The following is an 8,235-nucleotide window of genomic DNA, read 5'->3' on the forward strand; positions in this document are numbered from 1 at the left end:
GCAAAACTACTTAAATAGGTAAAAGATGGTATTCATGATTTGGACTCCAAGCTTGCAAACATACTTCATAAGGTTTTAAGTTTGAAAGGGCAACCTTTTTAAATGATAAACAATTTGTCAGCAAAAGTTAATAAATTAAAAGACGGACACTTATAAAAGAAAATTGTTTGAAAGACAAGTTACTTTCAAACTTAAAACAAATAATACAACATCAATACATTGAATCAAATTTTTACTTTCTTTATTTTTTTTATAAGATATTTAGTACCAAAATTTAATAAATGGAGCCAATATATAGTTAGTCAAATTTTTTGGATGACAATTATTGATAAGAATCAGCAACGTAACCATTTTTTGACTTCATTTAAGAGCGCAAAAGTCTTTTTCAGTAGGATATATAATTAATTAGAAAGATAATTTTATTACATGTTTCTAAATATTTAAAAACATTAATTTCTGATAATATGATAAGAGTGTAAAGATACAAAATTACTTAAATAGGTGAAATATTTTACTTATAATTTGGTCTCCAAACTTACAAAAGTGCTTCAAAAAAAGTTTTAAGCTTGAAAAAGTAACCTTTTTAATTGATAAAAAAAATAGAAAAACATGACTTTTCTTTCAAACAATTTGTCAACAAACACTAGTGAAAATAAAAATAAAAATTTGAGTGTAAAGATAAGTTACTTTCAAACTTAAATAAATCAATACCTTTCTTTATCGTTTAATTTATAAGATATTTAGTATTAAAATTTAATAAATGGAGCCCAATTCACATATAGTTGGACCCAGTCCTCCAAGCATTTACTCCAAATAGCATTATTTTGCAGGGAAGCCTGCAGTTTAGAGTCCTTCCTCTATCCCATCATTAAATCCCTTAGCTACCCACTTGCTCCTCCTTAACTGCAGTCTTTTAGAAAGTTTTGCAGGGAAGCCTGTGCAGGTGAGTCCTTCCTCCTTCCTCTGACACACCTTTAGCAAAATTCATATTCTATTCCAAACCTTTTTGACTCTTCAAACTTCGACACTCCCATAAAACACTCTTGAGATTATAATTTGTCTCGTTTTTTCACTCAACCTGAATTTATTAGAGATATTTTAAAATTATTTATTTTTTAATTCAACACTTCTTTTTTTTCTTTACAATACAAACTTTGAAATATTTATTTATGGGGTAAAAAAATTATTTTCCATTTTCTTAATCAACTACATATTTTGAGCTTTTCATCACTGTCAACTAAAGTACATTTTTTTTTCCATATCTTAAAAAATTAAATATTGAAAGGATCAAATTAAAATATTTTTATTTAATTATATATGTAATCAAAGAAGTGTTTGATATAACATAACAAAGCAATACCAAAATCCTTCCTCAAAGGAGGATGGCCTAATTTCAGGTGAGACAAGTACGCTTCCGTTGTAATCCTTATATTTTATTACTACAACTTCATCATTTATTATTACAATAAATATTCTATAAATAATATTTTTATTTTATTATTTTGTATTATTATGTTATTCTTAAGTATTCCAAAATTTGTTAAATTATTATTTTAATTAAATTACTAATTTCTAATATTTATTATATAAAGTGAACTAAAATTTTTTACATATTAATAATTTTATAACGTAGTATGATGCTCTCAAATTAAAGTAAGGTATAGTAGCTAATGGAAATATTGGATGCATATTTGAGTTTATAAATAAGTGTCGAATATCCTTCATGTCTATCCATCCAACAATGGCCCTTCAATATCCTTCATCCTATTCCTCACTCCATCGACTCATCATCATTCTTTGCTTCATCATTTTGAATTTCCCTTTTCATTCATTGTCACCATCATTCAAGGTCTCTTCTACATCTACTTCTACTCCCATCACTTCTCATTTGATTATTCAGCAAGGAAAAGAAACACTTGCTCTTTTAACGTGGAAATCCAGCCTTCATATTCAATCACAATCTTTCCTCTCTTCTTGGTCTGCAGCTTCCCGATGCAATCATTGATTTGGAGTTACTTGCCACAACTCAGGAAGTGTCTTCAGCTTAAACCTCCAAAATTGTGACCTAAAAGGTACACTCCACAATCTCAATTTCTTATCACTCCCCAATCTCCTCACTCTTGATCTTAGTAACAACTCCTTCTATGGAACCATTCCCATCCATATTGGTAATCTTTCAAAAATGATCACCATCCTTGAATTGGGTTCCAATTATTTCACTGGTCTCATACCTCACCAACTTGGATTATTAACATCTCTTATCTCTCTTACATTGGCTTCCAACCATCTAAGAGGTTCAATCCCTCCTACAATAGCAAACTTGAGGAATTTAACCACTTTGTATCTTTATGAAAACAAGCTTTCTGGTTCCATCCCTCATGAAATTGGATTGTTGAGATCTCTTAATGATCTTGACTTGTCAAATAACAATCTCAGTGGTCTCATCCCACCTTCCATAGGAAACTTGAGGAATTTAACCACTTTATATCTTCAAAAAAACAAGCTTTCTGGTTCTATCCCTCAAGAAATTGGATTGTTGAGATCTCTTAATGATCTTGCGTTCTATACTAACAATCTTAGTGGTCCCATCCCATCTTCCATAGGAAACTTAAGGAATTTAACCACTTTGCATCTTTATGAAAACAAGCTTTCTAGTCCCATCCCTCATGAAATTGGATTGTTCAGATCTCTTAATGATCTTGAGTTGTCAACTAACAATCTCAGTGGTCCTATCCCACCTTCCATAGGAAACTTGAGGAATTTAACCACTTTGTATCTTCAAAAAAACAAGCTTTCTGGTTCCATCCCTCAAGAAATTGGATTGTTGAGATCTCTTAATGATCTTGCGTTCTATACTAACAATCTTAGTGGTCCCATCCCACCTTCCATAGGAAACTTGAGGAATTTAACCACTTTGCATCTTTATGAAAACAAGCTTTCTAGTCCCATCCCTCATGAAATTGGATTGTTCAGATCTCTTAATGATCTTGAGTTGTCAACTAACAATCTCAGTGGTCCTATCCCACCTTCCATAGGAAACTTGAGGAATTTAACCACTTTGTATCTTGATGAAAACGAGCTTTCTAGTTACATCCCTCATGAAATTGGATTGTTGAGATGTCTTAATGATCTTGTGTTGCATATTAACAATCTCAATGGTCCCATCCCGCTTTCCATAGGAAACTTGAGGAATTTAACCACTTTGTATCTTTATGAAAAAAAGCTTTCTGGTTCCATCCCTCATGAAATTGGATTTTTGAGATCTCTTAATGATCTTGACTTGTCAAATAACAATCTCAGTGGTCCTATCCCACCTTCCATAGGAAACTTGAGGAATTTAACCACTTTGTATCTTTATGAAAACAAGCTTTCTGGTTCCATCCCTCATGAAATTGGATTGTTGAGATCTCTTAATGATCTTGAGTTTTCAAATAACAATCCCAGTGGCCTCATCCCACCTTCCATAGGAAACTTGAGGAATCTAACCACTTTGTATCTTCATAAAAACAAGCTTTCTGGTTCTATCCCTCAAGAAATTGGATTGTTGAGATCTCTTAATGATCTTGAGTTGTCAACTAATAGTCTCAGTGGTCCTATATCGCCTTCCATAGGAAACTTGAGGAATTTAACCACTTTGTATCTTTATGAAAACAAGCTTTTTGGTTCCATCCCTCATGAAATTGGATTGTTGAGATCTCTTAATGATCTTGACTTGTCAAATAACAATCTCAGTGGTCTCATCCCACCTTCCATAGGAAACTTGAGGAATTTAACCATTTTGTATCTTCAGAAAAACAAGATTTCTGGTCCCATCCCTCAAGAAATTGGATTGTTGAGATCTCTTAATGATCTTGCGTTCTATACTAACAATCTCAGTGGTCCCATCCCACATTCCATAGGAAACTTAAGGAATTTAACCACTTTGCATCTTTATGAAAACAAGCTTTCTGGTCCCATCTCTCATGAAATTGGATTGTTCAGATCTCTTAATGATCTTGAGTTGTCAATTAACAATCGCAGTGGTCCTATCCCACCTTCCATGGGAAACTTGAGGAATTTAACTACTTTGTATCTTGATGAAAACGGGCTTTCTGGTTACATCCCTCATGAAATTGGATTGTTGAGATCTCTTAATGATCTTGCGTTGCATACTAACAATCTCAATGGTCCCATCCCGCCTTCCATAGGAAACTTGAGGAATTTAACCACTTTGTATCTTTATGAAAACAAGCTTTCTGGTTCCATCCCTCATAAAATTGGATTGTTGAGATCTCTTAATGATCTTGACTTGTCAAATAACAATCTTAGTGGTCTCATCCCACCTTCCATAGGAAACTTGAGGAATTTAACCACTTTGTATCTTCAGAAAAAAAAGCTTTCTGGTTCCATCCCTCAAGAAATTGGATTGTTGAGATCTCTTAATGATCTTGCGTTCCATACCAACAATCTCAGTGGTCCCATTCCACATTCCATAGGAAACTTGAGGAATTTAACCACTTTGCATCTTTATGAAAACAAGCTTTCTGGTCCCATCCCTCATGAAATTGGATTGTTCAGATCTCTTAATGATCTTGAGTTGTCAACTAACAATCTCAGTGGTCCTATCCCACCTTCCATAGGAAACTTGAGGAATTTAACCACTTTGTATCTTGATGAAAACGAGCTTTCTAGTTACATCCCTCATGAAATTGGATTGTTGAGATGTCTTAATGATCTTGCGTTGCATACTAACAATCTCAATGGTCCCATCCCGCCTTCCATAGGAAACTTGAGGAATTTAACCACTTTGTATCTTTTTGAAAAAAACTTTCTGGTTCCATCCCTCATGAAATTGGATTGTTGAGATCTCTTAATGATCTTGACTTGTCATTTAGCAATCTTAGTGGTCCCATCCCATCTTCCATTGGAAACTTGAGGAATTTAACTAGATTAGTTTTTATGTATAACAAAATCAATGGCTCCACTCCTTTGGAAATAAGACACCTTACACATTTGAAATCTTTACAGTTAGTTGGGAATAATTTGAAGGGCCAACTACCACAAGAGATATGTCTTGGTGGAGTACTTGAAAATTTTATAGCTGAAGGAAATAGTCTCACTGGATCTATCCCAAGGAGCTTGAGAAACTGCACTAGCTTGTTCAGAGTTAGGCTTGAAAGAAACCAACTTGCAGGAAATATAACAAAAGATTTTGGTATATACCCAAATTTATGTTATATTGATTTAAGCTACAACAACTTGTATGGTGAGCTTTCACATAAATGGGGGCAGTGCAAGAGCTTGACAAGCCTGAAAATCTCCAATAACAATATTTATGGTATGATACCACATCAGCTTAGGGAGGCAACCAAACTAGAACAACTTGACCTCTCTTCAAATCATCTTGTTGGGGAGATACCAAAAGAATTAGGTATGTTGAAGTCATTGTTCAAATTGTTGCTAGGCAACAACAATCTTTCAGGTAGCATTCCTTTGGAATTAGGAAATTTGTCCAATCTCGCACATCTTGACTTGGCATCAAACCATTTAAGTGGTCCAATTCCCCAACAAGTCCGAAACATTGGTAAATTGTTGTCCTTGAATTTGAGCAAGAATAAGTTTGGGGAAAGCATTCCTGTTGAGATTGGGAATGTGATCATTCTTGAGAGTCTTGACCTTTGTCAAAATAGGCTGACAGGAGAGCTACCACAACAGCTCGGACAACTACAAAGCTTGGAAACATTGAATCTCTCCCATAACAACCTCTCGGGTACCATCCCACTCACTTTTGATCATTTGCAAGGCCTGACATCCATAGATATATCTTATAATCAGTTGGAAGGTCCTCTACTCAACCTTAAAGCCTTTCAAGATGCTTCGTTTGAGGCATAAAGAAATAACAAAGGTTTGTGCGGTAACATCACTGGTCTTGAGGCATGTAACACCAGTAGAAAGAAGGGGAACATATTATTTATTTTGATTATACTCCTTATTTTGAGCATTTTGTTGCTTTCATTTATTTCTTGTGGGATTTATTTTCTTTATGGAAGAATAAGGAGTAGAAAAATCAATTCTAGAGAAGCACCAATTGAAGATCTATTTGCAATATGGGGTCATGACGGGGAAATGTCATATGAACACATCATTGAGGGGACTGAAGATTTCAACTCCAAAAATTATATTGGCACTGGAGGATATGGAACTGTTTACAAGGCCGAGTTACCAACAGGTCCAATTGTTGCTGTGAAAAAACTTCACTCAACACAAGATGGAGAGATGGCTGATTTGAAATCTTTCAAAAGTGAGATTCAAGCTTTAGCAAACATTCGGCATCGCAACATTGTCAAGCTTTATGGATTTTGTTCATGTTCAAAAAACTCATTTTTGGTTTATGAGTTCATGGAAAAGGGAAGTTTGAGAAACATTCTAAGCAACAAGGAAGAAGCAATAGAGTTTGATTAGGTTTTGAGGCTAAATGTTGTTAAAGGCATGGTTGAAGCTTTATCTTATATGCACCATGATTGCTCCCCTCCTTTAGTTCATCGAGACATATCGAGCAACAATGTTCTGTTAGATTCAAAAAGTAAAGCTCATGTATCCAACTTCGGAACAGCTCGGATTCTGAAGTCAGACTCATCTAATTGGACGTCATTTGCAGGAACTTTTGGTTATATTGCTCCAGGTGATTTTTCTTCTTGTCTTGCTTATCTCTGAACTACATCCATACATATTTCTTAGTGTGTTATTTATCGCATTGGGTCGAACAATATACTCAACCTTTAATACCTCAAAATTTTTGTGAAGTCGTACAAGTTGTCCTTCTGCTCAGAAATTAGGATGAACATGCTAATTTCTTTCTTTGCAATTTCCATGTTTAATAGCTAGCTCTTTAATATTCTATTTCTCTCTATACAAGTTTTCTTAATTGCTTTCTACATTACTTGTTTGTTTAGAGTATAATATTAAATATTACCTATTTTTTTAGGGCTATAAACTTATGGTGATGTGAAATTCCAATAGATGCATGGTAGAATTAATAACACAACTTTTATAATTATTTAGCAGAAAAGAGCATATGATAAAATCTTCCTTAATTGCAGAACTTGCTTACGTGTCAAATGTGGATAATAAAACAGATGTTTACAGCTTTGGAGTGGTAACATTGGAAGTTATTTTTGGAAAGCATCCTGGGGAACTCATCTCATCACTCTTATCATCAGTGTCTTCATCATCCTCATCGCCATCAACTATCTATCATTTACTGTTGAATGAAAAGATAGACCAGCGTCTCGCACCTCCTGTAAATCAAGTGGCCGAGGAAGTAGTGGTTGTAGTGAAGCTAGCACTTGCATGCTAATCCCCAATCTCGACCAACCATGCGACAAGTTTGTCAGACACTCTCAAGACAGTGTCCACCATTGTCAAAGCCTTTCTCCATGATTACTTTGGGTGAAATGCTAGGTCATGGAGGTGAAAGTAGCTGAGGGTCTTCACTTCTCCATCTATTATGTGTATATTTGTTATCAAGCATTATGTGTGCGTTGGATTTTATTTTTCATTTTGTCTTGGATTTCTGTTTTCTTATTTCATTCAAGTATAGTTTGCACAAAAAGGTTTTGTAATCTGCTTTATAAACCAAGTGTTATGAAGTAGCTTTTGGTGAAGCTTTGATTCATTAAGAATTGCCTGATTATTAAGTCTATAAATAAGTTGATAATGAAAATCACTCTAAATAAGTCTTCATCTATCCAAGTAAACCCACAGTTCCATCCATCCCATGTGGTCACTCATTATTATTGCATCCCTATTATCCCCACCAACTTGTGCTACAAGATATATAACTATATATGTTTGGAACACCATAAAACCATTTCTCATTTATTATTATATATGAATTATCTTGGAAAGAGTGTTTGAATGTCTTTATTGAGAAAAAAAACGCACAATGGGAGTTTATTCATTTAAAATCAAGTTTACTTTCATATATTTGAAAATATTTAAAGAATTATATGTTTTGTAGAAAGGAATGGTTATGATTAAAGTTCCAAACAAATATTACCATCTTTTCTTCTACGGAAGTGTAATGACTATTTTTTTAACAATCATTTAGTAGTATAAATATTTAAAAATTTTCATGAAGGTTATCTATAGAGAAGGGTTTGTTATTAAACCTTCCTTTTGTACTCTATCTTAACTTCAAAATCAAAATTATGAGAATGAAATTAATTTAATAAAATTTTTATTTAGAATATGGAG

The 8,235-nt window shown here is 33.8% G+C and overlaps 1 pseudogene; it reads left to right on the top strand.

Moving 5' to 3' along the window:
• Nucleotides 1-1,720: 1,720 nt before the first annotated feature.
• Nucleotides 1,721-7,654, top strand: LOC100255263 (probable leucine-rich repeat receptor-like protein kinase At1g35710; annotated as a pseudogene).
• The last annotated feature ends 581 nt before the right edge of the window (nt 7,655-8,235 follow it).

Source organism: Vitis vinifera, chromosome 11 (genome assembly GCF_030704535.1).
Source record: "Vitis vinifera cultivar Pinot Noir 40024 chromosome 11, ASM3070453v1".
NCBI classification, from domain to species: Eukaryota; Viridiplantae; Streptophyta; class Magnoliopsida; order Vitales; family Vitaceae; genus Vitis; species Vitis vinifera.